The sequence below is a fragment of the Bos indicus x Bos taurus genome, chromosome 9, assembly GCF_003369695.1.
Source record: "Bos indicus x Bos taurus breed Angus x Brahman F1 hybrid chromosome 9, Bos_hybrid_MaternalHap_v2.0, whole genome shotgun sequence".
Taxonomy (NCBI): domain Eukaryota; kingdom Metazoa; phylum Chordata; class Mammalia; order Artiodactyla; family Bovidae; genus Bos; species Bos indicus x Bos taurus.
Genome location: NC_040084.1, coordinates 53,667,695 through 53,681,353, shown reverse-complemented (window position 1 = coordinate 53,681,353; position 13,659 = coordinate 53,667,695).

The window sequence follows — 13,659 nt, the reverse complement described above, 5'->3', positions numbered from 1 at the left end:
AACAAGTACAGGGAAATAAAAGACACAAACCTGCATCTCTTATGTCTCTTGCATTGGCAGTCAAGTTTTTTACCTCTAGTGCCACCTGGGAAGCCCTTTGAAATACAAGAAGCAGGTAAGAGTACATTAAAATTACTCAATGTGCAGAGTAAGGCATTTTAATTTTAAGCCTCATTGCATTTTATCTGACACATACAATGCAGTAAATCAATCAATAAAGAAAAATCATACATTCCCAAAAAGGACTATATGAACTATGTTATCTCTTCTATGAAGTTAATTACTTGCTCTGTTTTTTGGCTAAAATCTCAGCCCCTTTTCTAATCTCCCTTATAAATTTCCTTCACTTTCCCCCCAAGATAGCACTACATCTCCCTGATCCACAATAAGCTCTTACTCATTTTATAAAGTATTAATATCCCAGGGGAATTAACTCTTTTCTCAGAAAATCATTGAAAATAGAAAAAAGAAAAAGTCTTCTAATTGTCCTTCTCTTTTGGTGGCAACAGCAAATTTTTCCCATTAAATAGAAATGATAAAAAGAACAAAATTCAGGTCCTCCCAGCCAGGCAAATGAACTCATAGGAAATTATATAGTAAATTATACAGTAATATCTAAGCTTTGTGTATTTATATATGGAAAGGGAATCAAACTAAGTTAATTGAAATAACTTATCACCCAGACATTTTATTTGTTTAAAAATACTACTTGCTGAAATTGAAAAAGCAAAACATTTTGATTAAAGATAAGACATTACTCTTTTAAAACTATTATTATCAGATGATTACCCAAACTCCACTCCTGGCTGCCACCCAGTCTTCTCACACATCATTGCCCTCAGTAGTGTACAGTACGGTGACATAACACGTATGCCTGGAACGAAAATTGCTCAGGTTGGAAGGAAACTAGAGAGAGCATGATATTAGAGAGGGCAATTCAATAACAATTTTAAAATGCTCAAAACTCAATGACTTAGTATTTTGGAATAGGAAATAAATAAAAATGAAAAAAGTACTGAATATGAAAGTGGACACAAAAAGTAACTTGTCAAAATGCCATGCATCCATCAACAGCAGAATCTGTAAATAGACGGTTACAAATGATTGCAAATGGAATCCAATACAGCAGAAAAATAAACAAATTGCAACTAAATACCATAATGTAAAAGGAAAATAATTTTGAGTGGCAAAAAAAAAAATTGTAGAAAAATATATTAATATAACTGTAAAATTAAAGTGAGTCACATAAACTTCAAACACCTAATCTGAACAATAGGTTGCTTGGGATCTAAATATAAAATTAGAAAAACAAGGGAATAATAAACCTGAAATTCAAATCAGCGGTTACATCTGAGGATGAAGGAAATAGAATTGGGACTCATAAAAGAGTGTCGGTGACCTCAAGGGAATGGATTTCTTTCTATGTTGAATGGTAGATACACAGATGTCCACTATTCCTTGCTTTCTTAAAATTATTTTTTTTAAAAACTTTGTTTCATATTGGAGTATAGATGATTAACTATATTGTGCTAGTTTCAGGTATACAGCAAAATGTTTCAGTTGTACAAATACATGTTATCTATTCTTTTTTCAAATTATTTTCCCAATTAGGCTATTACATAACATTAAGCAGAGTTCCTTGTGCTATATCCATTTTGGATTATCCTAATGGATATAGGATAATCCTAATTATGCTATTATTATCCTGATAATCCTAATTTTCCTATATCCATTAGGTCTTTGTTGATTAGCCATTTTAAATATAGCAATGTGCAGCTGTCCATCCCAAACTCCCTATGCTCCTTCCTCCCACTGTTCTCCCCTAGTTAGAGAAATAACTTAATGCATTGCTTTTTTAAATTCTTGCAAGTATTTAAGAGTATCCTTTGGATTTTATTTATAACTAATTTTTGATAATCAAATTTTAACAGTATCATGTACCCTTGATATGGACCAGTCCTTAAACAAATGATGACTGACCAAATAGATAGTTCCTGAAACTCAAACTGAGAAGACAGGCTTTGGGTCCCATGCTTTTGGATCTGAACATTTAGGAAGGATGTCTAAGCTACACTTCTTGATTTGCTGATGTGGCATCCAGCACAAGGAGGAAAGCCAGAAATGAAATTCTGCTAATTCTGGTAAAGCTAGAAAATCAGGAATTCCTGGGGAAAATGTCTAGTTTAGATCGTTATTTTTAGTAGTCAGTTTCTGAGAGGTTATTGTTTTTTTGTTTTGTTTTGTTTTGTTTTTACTTATTTTTTAATTGAAGGATAATTGCTTTACAGAATTTTGTTGTTTTCTGTCAAAGCTCAACATGAATCAGCCATAGGTATATATATGGCCCCTTCTTCTTGAACCTCCCTCCCATCTTCCTCCCCCTCCCACCCCTCTAGGTTGATAGAGCCCCTGTTTGAGTTATTGTTTTTTTAATGAACATATTCTGGAAATCCATATTTTCAGCATCATAAAAATAAATAGCCCCTTACCTTGATCTATGTAGAGTCAGAAGTATACTAGAAAATCTTTAGTCCCATGTACTAATCACAGATTTATCAGAAATGACTATTGCATAAAGTATACTCAAATAGAGAGTGTATAACTGACAAGTGATAATGCACATGTTCCTAGCTTAGAAATCAATCTCTAGATAAGTTCCTTTTTGTTTTAAGTGAACATTTTCAGTTGCTTCTTAAATTTATGACTAAATTTCAGGTTACTTCTCCTGAGACTACTGTCAAATTTCCCCTCAGTATTGAACAATATTCTGGAGGAATATAATCTTTTAAAATATTGAGAGAAAAAGCTTATCAATAGCATAGTTAATATACGTTTTTTCACATAATGCCTGTCCTAGATTAGAATTTTCATAAATTCCCACTGCAATTTTTTAAAAATTAAAAAGGTAAGATAAAATCCAATTTTATGTTGGCTAGTTTACTCTTCATAGTTATAGTTTATTGGAGGCAATGAATGTGAGAAAAAGATAGTATAGGCATAACTCAGAAATATCGTAGATTTGGTTCCAAACCATTTCAATAAAGCAAATACCACAATAAGCAGCATCACAGAAATTTGTTGGCTTCCCAGTGTACATAGAAGCGATGCTTACATTCTATTGTAGTTTATTAAATGTGCGATAGCATTATGTGCAAAAAGCACTAAATACATACCTTATTTTTAACATTTTTTATTTCTCAGATATATTAACCATCATCTGAAACTGTAGCAAGTAGTAATTTTTTGGCAACGGTAACATCAAAGATCACTGATCACAGACCACCCTAATGAATATAATGATTAAAGAGTTTAAGATATTGCAAGAGTTACTAAAATGTGACATAGAGACATGAAGTGAGTAAATAGTGTTGGAAAACTGGTGCTTATAGACATGCAGGATGAAAGACTGCTGCAAACCTGCAATCTGTAAAAAAAAAAAAAAAAAAGGCGAAATCTGTGAAGCACTATGAACAAAGTACAATAAAACAAAATCAGTGCATGAGTATATCCTCGGTCGTGTCCAGCTCTTTGCAACCCCGTGGACTGTAACCTGCCAGATTCCTCTGTGCATGGGAATTTCCAGACAAGAATACTGGAGTGGATTGCCATTTCCTTTTCTAGGGGATCTTACCAACCCTGGAATCAGACCCACATCTCTTGTGTCTCCTGGTTTGGGAAGCAGATTCTTTACCATGAATGCCACCTGGGAAGCTCCCTTCATAAGTACATATCTCTATACGTAAAATACAATCCAGAACAATAAAGTTGGAAAATGAAAGACAAAAATAAAAAATCACAGAATCTTAAGGGAGGGTAATGAGCAAAATTAAAAATTCCCAAACACTATTATAAGGCATATTATATTCTGTTTAGAATGAATGCGTGGGAGGTGATTAGAATGGAAATGTCAACTTAACATACACATATTTATATGTAATATATACATGTAATGCTCTCTCATAAGCAATTTATATTTTTATATTACATATTTATAAAAACTCTCACATAATATAATAGTTAACTAAAAGCTTATGCCCTTACTGAGCCCACATAATTAATATTAATCACAACTGATTTTTCTTTTTGCTGATTCACAAGTCCACCTTGACACCAACCATTTCTGCTGTTCTGTAGAATGCCACCTCAATTATTCATGCTGAGCACCATCCAATTGTCACGCGAGTGTATGTTCCTCAGTTCTTTGTCTCATCACAACAAAGATTTGGAGCGACAGACATTAAAGCCCTCAGCACGTCACAGCTCTTGGGTCTTGGACAAACCGTGCTACAGCTCTTAGGCAAATCAGTGTTACAGCTCTATTTTATTTAGAAGATAGGAGGAGAGAGAGAGAGAGTGAGAGAGAGAGAGAGAGAGAGAGCGCGCGCACACGTACACACGTGGGAGAGAGAGTCCGAGAGAAAGTGCTTTGGCTCCTCCTTTTACATGTTTTTTCTTCCACCTGGGCCTGCCCTATGCAAATTGGGCTTAGCCAGGAGTGCTGTTTGTTCTGCCTGAAGTTTTCACTTTGGTCCTGGGACCTTCCTTGTCTTTTAGCCACCGCCATTTTGGACTCCTTTTCCCTATTCTACCTACCTAACACAATGATTCATTAAATTCATGTATCAATCACAAGAGCTGTATCAGTCAGAGGGGTATATGTCAGATGAGAACAGTGACCAGTTGAGAGAAGGAAGAAATAGATATATTATTTCCACTAAAATCTTATATTTGCATACTTTTTGGCTCAGATGGTAAAGAATCCATCTGCAATGCAGGAGACATGGGTTTGATCCCTGGGTCAGGAAGATCTTCTCGAGAAGGAAGTGGCTACCCACTCCAGTATACTTGCCTGGAGAATCCCATAGACAAAGAAGCCTGGAAGGCTACAGTCCATGGGATCGCAAAGAGTCAGACACGACTGAGCAACTAACACTTTAAGAAGGGTATCTCTAGAAGTCTGGGGAGAGAGAATTCTGATTGAAAAATCTTAACATGCTTCCTAGGATCAGTTCAAGTCTGTTCAAGAATGGTCAATCCCAATCTCTGGGATTATAGAAGGAAAGCTCCAGGCTAACATTAAGTATCTGAACCTGAAAGAAATATATAGCAGACTCCTAATCCTCCTAGTATCCATATTCCCTAAACTTCTGGTTGTTCTTTAAACAGTGGAATCCTTGAAGATAACAAAATCAGGCCTGAGGCCAGTTTGGAGATCCTCCAGGAAAATCTACTTTCTGCTTTCAGAGCTGATTCCTTAAGTAGTTGGTTCTAAATATGTAAGGGTTGTTAAAACTAAGAATAGCAATAAGGCCCAGAAGAGACTTTACTGCAAACGTAACATCACTCCCTTCTTTGTATTGTTTTCATTGTTTGCATGAAAGTAATTCAGAAATAATTTTCTCTCAATAAAAGATGTGTAATATGTATTTTAAAAGATCTTTGTGAAGAATATCTGGTTTCACAGTTATGAAGACATTAATATTACGCTCATCAGAATTTTGAGCAACCTCTTTCATTTAACATTGTTTTTTTAACATTACATAATACTGTTTAACATTATTTATGCATCTATATACTTATTTCACTAAATGACAAAGCAGAGATTTCCAGAATTTCCACGAAATTGTTGATATGTAGTACAAATATTACTTTTTTTCGATGAAGACTCTTTAACAATTATATATTAGCTAACAGGAGAACACAGCGGCTGGATAAAAATGGAATTCATGGTTTTAATTATTGACTTGGTCACCAGGTAAGGCCCCACAGTTTCTCTAAAAGAACATTTAAGTGGAGAAAATGTAGAGGTACAAGGCCAACAAAATTCTGAGTGTATAGAAAGAGAACTCACTCCAAAAACTTTCTTCCAGGGATGTAGCTTCTGTAATATAAAATCCATACTTTAATGAATCTGCCAACTGAAAGCTTAATGCTAAAGGTATAATAAAATATTCAAAAGCATTGTACTTGACTATCTTCGGACCTCATTTCTCATAAAATCAGAATTCTTTGTCCATCAACAGCTAGCAGAAGGTAATTCCAAAATATACACAGAAAGGAAATAAAGAGTGCTTTTTAATCACAAGTGTTCAACAAATGTGGAAGGGTTTATGTATGAGAATGAATGAATTACTGATCTGTCTCTAATGTCATGGCTGAGAATGTGTGGGTAACACCAGGAAGTAGAGGGGTTCACCCCAGCACTTGGTTACTCTATTCTTCTGGGTAGAATTAGAACAAAACCAGAAAATGATGGGCTAGCTCACCTGCCTCTACCCACGGACTAATGAGGCACATGCCCAAATGTATCTTTTTTGGAAATAACCCTAAGATCACTATGAAGTATGTCAAATACCTTTGAAAATAATTTTGATAGAAGAAGGACTTGAAAATAAGTGAAAAGGAGGAAACTTGCTGGTTGTATTGTAAGGATTGTTGTTCCAAAAGTGTCCATGTCACAATGTCTATGAAAAGGATTGGAACAAAAATCCCACACTCTTAGTGTATAGTAATTTGAAAGTAAACTGTGAAGTGATTCTGATGTACACAGCAAGTAATCTAAAAGCAAAAAATGTATGTTGTTTCTTCTTTTAAAATAAAACATCACCTTAAATGTTTGGCTCACCTCACTACAGAAAGTAGTCATTGAGAATGCATATTACTATTTAATGGGTAGATAATTTTACAGTAAGTCCTAGCCATCTGCTTCTTCCTCTAATTATGAATTCAAGAAGGACATAATCCACTACATATGGTACAAAAGGCTGATGGAAAGGATTTAAGTATCATGTATATCATCTTTCTAAAATGTTCCTTTTCAAGATAACAGTTTTCAGACTTAAAACACAAATCAAGGGAATTACTCACTCACTTTGAAAATTAGCAAATGCTCTAAAGGAATAAATGGAAACTGATAAAAAAAAAAGGGAGAGAGAGAGAAGCTTTTGATTAAATCTATGATTTTACTCTCCAACTCAGAAAACATGTTTAATTTCAAAAGGAATAACCATAAGCTTGACTTAAATGTTACTTTCAGTTGGGATTTCTCTTTTTTTTTTAAGGGAAAGGGAATGCCAGAAACTCTTTTCCATTTGTTTCGCACTATTTCCCAGTGTGAAATTGACAAGAAGTAGTACAAAGCTAATGACAGGGAAAGGTAGGAATTAACAACACAGGAAGAGTATTTTTGAGCTTTTATTTTGACTAAGATAAATATTTGCTGCTATTGTCTTGCTTTTCATTTCTCACAGAGATGATAGAACTCAAACTATAAACCCTCACATGAAGGATTCATTGTCTTTAATAAAGTGAGACAGAGATGCCTACATATATATCTTCAGGATCCTCTTCTGTTTGTAGAGGGAATGGCTGATAAATGGAAGTAAAGCTCCATGGAACAAATTGAAGGGAATGGCTTTGCTGTTTTATGGGCAACATTAGAAATAGGTTTACTAAGCTAATTTCCAAGACAGAGCAGCATCATACACCTTTAGTGCTATACTTTGAAGAATTTCACACATCGGTTCTCAAAATTAAGTATCACAGAAATTTTTAGGGCTGCATTTGTTTTACATTTCAATCAACCAGGATCACATGAGTCAAATAGGAGTGGGGATAGAGAGGGAGGATCAAGATAGCTTTTATTTATTTATTTATTTATTTTTGATAGCTTTTAAAAGGCTGCACAAGACGACCAGTCCAAGTTCAACGCATCAAACAGGGCGCCCAAAGCCGGTGCACTGGGACAACCCAGAGGGATGGGATGGGGAAGGAGGTGGGAGGGGTGTTCAGGACCGGGGGACACATGTACACCCACAGCTGATTCATGTCAATATATGGCAAAAACCACCAGAATTTTGTAAAGTGATTAGCCTCCAATTAAAATAAATAAATTTTTTTAAAAAGGCTACACAAGGAAATTAAAATGCTTCCATTACTTTACATGTTTTATTACAGAACAGAAGAGAGCTTAGTGGGTATTTTGCTAGTATGAAATGTTGTGAGCCAAATTCTAGAAATGCTGTGAGCTAGTATGAAGTGCTGTCAGTCTGGATAAGGACTCCAGTCAAGACCTCTAACTGTGGAAAGTGCCATGAACCTCCTGAGTGCATGTGTCCAGGAAGATTCCTAGGTAGCTTTTTTGTTTTGTTGTTGAATACACAAATTTTACATTGTATTTTTTAATTTTTATTAGAGTATAGATGATTTACAATGTTGCATTAGTTTCAGGTGTACATGTGTGTGTTCACTCGCTTCAGTCGTGTCCAACTCTGCGATCTCAAGGACTGTACCCTGCCAGTTTCCTCTGTCCATGGGATTCTCCAGGCAAGAATGCTGCAGTGGGTTGCCATGCCCTCCTCTGGGGGATCTTCCCAACCCAGGGATCGAACTGGCATCTCATAAGTACCCTGCCTTGGCAGCTAGGGTCTTTACTACTAGCACCACAGTAAGGTGAATCAGTTATACCTATGCATATATCTACTCATTTCTTTAAGATTCTTTTCCCACAGAGGTCGTTACAGAAAACTGAATAGAGTTTGCTGTGCTATGCAGTAAGTCCTTATTAGCTATCTATTTTATATATTTAGCAGTGTGTGCTATTGCTTACCCCTGGAATCATTTTTTTTTAAGTACAGATGAACTTATTTACAAAACAGAAGTAGAACCACAGGTGTAGAAAACAAACTTATGGTAACAGGGGTAAAGGGAGGGGAGGAATAAATTGGAAGATGGGCACTGACATATACCTGGGTAACTTTTAAAATATGACAGTGCGCAGAGAGAGCAAATAAGTCAGGATGGCGTGTGCAGACTCTCTTGCCCCACAGTTTGTAAATAATGGCTATGTAACAGCTGAGAGCACTTTCAGCACTGAACATGAGTGTCACAAGGTACTCGCTGGTTTGCAGACTGCTGTGTGTGATATGTGTGTATGGGCTCCACCTGGAAAAGCCCTGAAGTGTGCGCAGTTATGTTATGTCGGCTGCTATGGCTACAGTGTCAGCCAGGAGAGAATAAAGGTGTCTCCAGTTTCTATGGCTCTTTGAGTCTCCTTCAGCCTCTTAGTTCACGTCTTGCCTACCACGGGTTCAGCAAACAGTGCAGACAATGTGAACAGCAAAACAATTTGTGTCACGAACAGGATCAGCACTACAGATGGTGTACAAATGGTGTACTCAGATGCTGTACTCAGAGGTGAGTACAAATCTCGCTGACTTCTTGTTAATGAAGTAAACAGATAAAACACACTCCATGGAAAATAAACTGGAGAGGTGACCTGGGAAAGGCAAGGTGCCCTCTGTTTTGTTCTCACTCGGCAACAAAATAAGAAATGTAGCTCCTTCAACACTTTTCTTGTTCATTGTGTTGAGACAAAGAGAAACATTATTTAAATGGTAAGGAAATTCTGGCCCCACAAGTTGAGGACTTTTTTAAATGTAAAAATATTCAAGGTATGGCAAAACCAATACAATATTGTAAAGTAAAAAAAAAATTTTTTTAAGTTCACTGTAATAAAGGCTTTGGCAAGAGAGGAACTTTGGAATTGGTGTGCATAAGCACTACTATAAGAAAAGCATATTGATCCAGTTTATAGAGGCAGCAACATAGCAATACATAAGACTTACAGTAAATTGAATTGCCTTTGGTTCAGTAATTTCATTTTGAAGATTCTGTCCTAAATAAAGGGGGGGAATCCAGCTTTTCAATAAAGATATATGCTGTTGGAAAAAGTAAAAGCAATATAAGCACTCAACAATGAGTGAGTAACAAAATGCACTATGGAGCATTCATACATGTAGTATGCGGCCAATAAAATCATATGTCTCAAAAGACCTAAGGACTTAATTATATGCTCAACAAAATGCTAGGTCAAAAAGATGGGGATATAAAATGATGTACCACACACCTATAAATACATAGTATATTCCCATATGTATTTTATCTATTTATGTCTATGAATGTTAGGTCCATGAATCAAGGTAAATTAGAAGTGGTCAAACAGGAGACAGCAAGACTGAACATTGACATTTTAGAAATCAGTAGACTAAAATGGACTGGAATGGGCAAATTTAATTCAGGTGACCCTTATATCCACTACTGTGGACAAAAATCCCTTAAAAGAAAGGAAGTAGTCCTCATAGTGAATGAAAGAGTCCAAAATGCAGTACTTGGGTGCAATCTCAAAAATGACAGAATGATCTCTGTTCGTTTCCAAAGCAAGCCATTCAATATCACAGTAATCCAAGTCTATGCCCCAACTAGTAATGCTGAAGAAGGTGAAGAGGAATGGTTCTATGAAGACCTACAAGACCTTCTAGAACAAACTCCAAAAAAAGATGTCCTTTTCATTATAGGGGACTGGAATGTAAAAATATGAAGTCAAGAGATACCTGGAATAACAAGCAAATATGGCCTTGGACTACAAAATGAAGTAGGCAAAGGCTAACAAAGTTTTGCCAAGAGAACAAACTGGTCATAGCAAAGACCTTCTTCAACAACACAAGAGAAGACTCTACACATGGACATCACCAGATGGTCAACACCGAAATCAGATTGATCATATTCTTTGCAGCCAAAAATGGAGAAGCTCTATACAGTCAGCAAAAACAAGACCAGGAACTGACTGTGGCTCAGATCATGAACTTCTTATTCCCAAATTCAGACTTAAATTGAAGAAAGTAGGGAAAACCACTAGACCATTCAGATAGGACCTAAATCAAATCCCTTATGATTATACAGTGGAAGTGAGAAATAGATTTAAGGGACTAGATCTGATAGACAGAGTGCCTGAAGAACTATGGGTGGATGTTCATGACATTGTACAGGAGGCAGGGATCAAGACTATCCCCAAGAAAAAGAAATGCAAAAAGGCAAATGGTTGTCTGAGTAGGCCTTACAAATAGCTGTGAAAAGAAAAGTTAAAGGCAAAGGAGAAAAGGAAAGATATACCCATTTGAATGCAGAGTTTCAAAGAAGAGCAAGGAGAAATAAGAAAGTCTTCCTCATTGATCAGTGCAAAGAAATAGAGGAAAACAATAGAATGGGAAAGTCTAGGGACCTCTTCAAGAAAATTAGAGATACCAAAGGAATATCTTATGCAAAGATGGGCACAATAAAGGAGAGAAATGGCATCATAGAGAAGCAGAAGATATTAAGAAGAGGTGGCAACAATTAACAGAAGAATTATACAAAAAAGATCTTCACGACCCAGATAATCATGATGGTGTGATCATTCACCTAAAGCCAGATTTCCTGGAATGCGAAGTCATAGCATCACTATGAACAAAGCTAGTGGAGGTGATGGAATTCCAGTTGAGCTATTTCAAATCCTAAAAGATGATGCTGTGAAAGTTCTTCACTCAATATGCCAGCAAAATTGGAAAACTCAGGAGTGGGCACAGGACTGGAAAAGGTCAGTTTTCATTCCAATCCCAAAGAAAGGGAATGCCATAGAATGTTCAGAATACTGCACAATTGCACTCATCTCACACGCTAGCAAAGTAATCCTCAAAATTCTCCAAGCCAGGCCTCAACAGTGTGTGAACCATCAACTTCCAGATGTTCAATCTGGATTTAGAAAAGGCAGAGGAACCAGAGAATAAATTGCCAACATCCACTGGATCATCAAAAAAGCGAGAGAATACCAGGAAAACATCTACTTCTGCTTTATTGACTATGCCAAAGCCTTTGACTGTGTGGATCACAATAAACTGGAAAATTGTGAAAGAGATGGGAATACCAGACTACCTGACCTGCCTCCTGGGAAACCTGTATGCAGGTCAAGAAGCAACAGTTAGAACTGGACATGGAACAGACTGGTTCCAAGTAGGAAAAGGAGTACATCAAGGCTGTATATTGTCACCTTGCTCATTTAACATCTATGCAGAGTACATATGCCAAATGCCAGGCTGGATGAAGCACAAGCTGGAATCCATATTACTAGGAGAAATATTAGTAACCTCAGATACACAAATGGCACCACCCTTATGGCAGAAAGCAAAGAAGAACTAAAAGGCCTCTTGATGAAAGTGAAAGAGGAGAGTGAAAAAGCTGACTCAAAACTCAACATTCAAAAGATGAAGATCATGGCATCTGGTCCCATCACTTCATGGGAAATAGATGGGGAAACAGTGGAAACAGTGACAGACTTTATTTTTGGGGGCTCCAAAATGACTGCAGCCATGAAATTAAAAGACACTTGCTCCTTGGAAGAAAAGCTATGACCAACCTAGACAGCATATTAAAAAGCAGAGGCATTGCTTTGCTAACAAAGGTCCATCTAGTCAAAGCTATGGTTTTTCCTGTAGTCATGTATGGATGTGAGAGCTGGACTATAAAGAAAGCTGAGCCCCGAGGAATTGATGCTTTTGAGCTGTGGTGTTGGAGAAGACTCGTGAGAGTCCCTTGGACTGCAAGGAGATCCAACCAGTCCATCCTAAAGGAAATCAGTCCTGAATACTCATTGGAAGGACTGATGCTGAAGCTGAAACTCCAATACCTGGGCCACCTGATGCAAAGAACTGACTCATTGGAATAGCTCTTGATGCTGGGAAAGATTGAAGGGGAGATGGGGATGACAGAGGATGAGATGGTTGGATGGCATCACCGACTCGATGGACATGAGTTTGAGCAGGTCCAGGAGTTGGTGATGGATAGGGAGGCCTGTCATGCTACAGTCCACGGTGTTGCAAAGAGTTGGACATGACTGACAGACAACTAACTGAATTGTGTGAATACATTGTATGTATGCATATAGTATTTTCTAAAGATATGAAACCTTATAGAAACATTTACCTATATCTGTACATTGAGTGATGTATTTATTGCAATATATTATATATGTCTAATATATTTGAAGTGGTTAGAAAAACCTCAAACACTATTAGTTTTTGTTTCTGGATGTTAGCATTATAGATAAAGGTAGATTTTATTTGTTTTCTATTTTTTTTATCATTCAATATTTTGATAATTGTATTACATTTTTTACTTTAGAAACATAAATGTTAAAACTGTCTGGTTTAGTACACTGTAGTTAAGATGTCAGTATTTTTCATAAGTTAGATCACTTAGGAGAGTCCCATAATTTTGAACAACCCAATTAACTCCTCCAATTGGAAGGGACTAAAGTCCAGAATGCAATTCATTAGCAGGAACAGGCAGGCACTAGGAGTATACAGATTTGAATAGAAGTTCATAAAGAAAATCGTAACTGGAACACTGTGTGTATCTGGAGACTAACACTAGCCACAAAAGAGTGCCCAGACATTGGGAAAGTTCCATCCTGAAGATGCCTGAAAAGATGAGCAGAACAGCAAGGACAGCTGTGGCTCCTAGAATAGAGGCTCTTCAGAGAACCAAGCAGGCCATGCAGACAACAGCTGCTCAGAAGACCATCAGCAGGTTGCCACATTCCTGCCTCTGGGACAGAACTTCAATCTCCAAGGATATAGGAAATAGAAAAAGCAAGATGAGATGAGTATTGGAAATAAAATAAGGCATTAAACTTCTAGAAGTGTAATTTGAAGTAGACACTGAGTCTCAGCATTAGGGCAGAAGGGCAGTGTTGTTGTTATTGTTGTTCTTCAGTCACTAAGTTGTGTCCTACTCTTTGTGATCCCATGGACTGCACACCAGGCTCCTCGGTCCTCCGCTGTCTCC